The sequence below is a fragment of the Pinus tabuliformis genome, chromosome 8 (genome assembly GCF_031772625.1).
Source record: "Pinus tabuliformis cultivar Carrire ecotype Pingquan chromosome 8, CPIR1, whole genome shotgun sequence".
In the NCBI taxonomy this organism is placed as follows: Eukaryota; Viridiplantae; Streptophyta; class Pinopsida; order Pinales; family Pinaceae; genus Pinus; species Pinus tabuliformis.
Window position 1 is genome coordinate 1,426,296,118 of NC_142294.1, and position 3,315 is coordinate 1,426,299,432.

Below are 3,315 nucleotides of genomic sequence, written 5' to 3' on the forward strand. Positions count from 1 at the left end.
GATCTCTGGGATGAGGGATCCATATATAGATGATTGCAGGGGGGTGAGTTAGCTTCTGGGATTCTGATTAGTTTCCTCTCTCTAATAGTTCTTGATTATACTTGGAGATTCATGATCTCTTACTCATCCCTGGGCGAATTCAGAGAGGCAAGTGTCACAGGAGAAGTTTCTGGAAGATTCCATGATCATCCACCTCGCAAACTGTCTCTGCCATTTATCCACTCTCACCCATCGCACCCCATAGAAGGGCTTTTCAGTATGCATCACACCTCCCATGTGCATTAGGTGGGATGCATCACACTCTGACCATGGAGCAGGTGAGATGGTCCAGTTTTGACGAGTTCTGAGTAGTTTTTCATGGAGAACTTCTGGGAGATGATGTAATCAGCTGACCTTGTTCTTTTAGGGTATGGAACAACACTTTTAGGGACTTAGGAGTCCTTGGTTTATGGACATGTTTGATTGGGGTTGTAGTGCCCAAAAATGTCTATAACAATTGGTGATTGGTTTGTGGAAGAGTTGTTTTATTATATAAGAGTTTACGGGAGGGAGGTTTTCCCTCACATTTTACCCCTCCATATCCTTGAAAGGCTCGCCGTGCGAGAAGTTACAAATCAAGCCATTTTTAATGGCCAGGATAGGAAGTTAAGTAAGTTACAAAAGAAAATTTGGCTTGGATTTCCAGTTAAGTTTGGTGACATAAATATCAGGGACAAAGGACATGGATTCAAGGAAGCCAAAGAGCTTCAAGAAATTTGGCTACATTTTCTAATTTAGTATGATTATGATCCCGATGAGATTATTACCAGTCATTATATAACAATTAGCTTTATGAAAATATTTATTCATCACGAGAATCCCTTTGATCAAATTTTCATAGATATTGATGACTTTTAGAAAGCTATCGAAAGATGAAAGCTTTTAGATACTGAAACAAGAGACTAGTTACAAAAGTTTAGAGAATATCTGTTTGAATTTTTCTTAAGAGAAAAAGGTCTCCATCTCAATATTTATTTTTAGGAATTACAGAATTTTGAATCCTTTTAGTTTAATTTTAGCCAAATCACTTCAGATCCTTCTGTTGTCTCTCAAAAGGAAGAAGAAGTTGGAATTGAGAAAACGAAAGATGTTGTCGTTACAGGTAAAGAAACAGGAAGCCATGAAATAATGAAAAAATATCAGGATGTTACATAAGAGGTTTTAGCTATGAAAAATCCTAAAGAAAAGAAAGAAATTACAATAACAACAAAAACAACAAAAAGAAAAACATATTTTGGATTTAAGAGATCTGTGGCTAGTGTATTTTGAATTAGTGATCGGAGAATCCACAGTTTTAACATCTTTATACCAACGTTTCAAATCCCAAGTGGGATCCATCATCAGGGTTGAGGAAAACATAATTGAAGAAGAAAATATTCAAATCAATTCCCCTGAGGAGATAGAAAAGAAGAAACAAGAAACTACAACAAGTCATGAAATAAAAGTTGACAAGGAGAAAGAAAAGTAAATATCTGATGAAATTGTCACTAAGAAAAGTGAAGAGGCAATGCAATCAAAAAGAAATATGGATATTGTGTCTACTACATCTCCTAATAGGTCAATGACACCCATTTCTACCAAGATCCCTTGGGAATCCTTTTTGTTCAAACTAGTTTCTAAGTTAGAGGTAGTTCCAAAGATAGTTATTTCTTTAACATATTACTATTTCAATTCTCAAACAAAGTCAGTACTGTGGAGAACAAAGAAAAGGAATAATAATTCTTTAGAGACTGTGTCCAAATTTAGCTAGCAAGCCCAAGGGGACATGAAAGAAAAGGCCTATGAATCCTCCCAGGCCTTAAGAGCTTTTGTTAATTATAACCAATATCATCTAAATGAACTCGCAACCTCATATGACAACAACGTACAGAAAATCAAAGTTTTAGAGAAACAATTGGAGAAAAATGAATTGTTTTATGAAGAACACTGTCAGAAGTACTCTCCAACTCTGATTCAAGGTTTCATTATAGAGAGGGAAAATCTACAAAAACGTTTCCAAGTGGAATTGAAAGAGTTAAATTCAAGACATGAGGAATATATTCATGAGTTAAGGAAAATGCATGAAGATCAAACTCGCATTTTGAAGGAATAAGTTGAAAGAAATTTTGAGATCATGAATACAACTTTAAAAGAGCAAATCGATTCTCTTTAAAGCCAACTTAATTAGAATCAAGAAGCCACATAGAGTCTGGAAATTTTCAAAGAACAAGTTTTACATATTTGTTTGATTTTAAGGAAAGATCAATCAAAGATCTATAAAAGGATAGATAAAATCTCAATATTTTATCGATAGATGACATATTTAAATGAAAATATTTATTCTTTAATAGAAGAAGACAAATACGTTAAAAATAAATTTATGTCTATTCTTGACTGGGAGAAGAAATTTCAACCTAATGAAATTCCGAAAATTTCAAAAACAAATAAAAGATTGATGCTTGCATCTTTGAGCCGCATGGAATATGAAGCCATAGAAACCAACGAATGGACCAAAGTTGCAGAAGGTAAATTCTTGACAATCTGGAAGAAAGGGACCAACTTTATAGAAGAATTTGACTTGCAAAGTTCCAAGTCATTGAAAGAAATTGTTCCAGGGGAATTAAAGTAGCCAATGGAGGACCTTGTCACCAAAGATCCTGTAGAAATCAAAAGGATTAGGGTATGGAAGCAACAAACTTTCCAAAAATTTCTAAAACTTCCTTTTGAGAAAATCAAGCTTATTGCTAATTTTGAAATCAAGTATCAGAAAAGAAAGAAGAAAGTCCAAGGTTTGATTTCTAGCTGCCAAAATAGCTTAAATAAGTTCCCATCTATTCACTTCTCAGTTGTTTCCTAGGTGTACTCACAATGTGTAAATCATATTGAGGTTACTGCACCCCAACTTTTGCTCAATCTTAACTATGAATATTATGACGACGAGGAAAAGTTACCTACTTTTCAGGGAGATCTCAGTTGAACAAAGATAGAATTTATATTTTTATGATTAGACATTTACTTTAAGAAAATCTTGTGATTTTCTTGTTTTGAGACTTATCTTATTGTTTGAAACATATCTTGGTTTTAAAGTATTTATAGAACCTCTTACATTGGTGCAAAAGGTCAATAAATTTTGAAGACTACAAACTTGTATTTTTGAATCAATTTTGAAATATAAATTTTTTGAAGATAAATTTTGGTTTTAATGTGTGATGAGCTATAAAGTTTATGTCTGGATATATTTTTAATTACTTAATGGGTAAATATGGTATTTCTCTTTAACTTGTGCTATTTAATTAT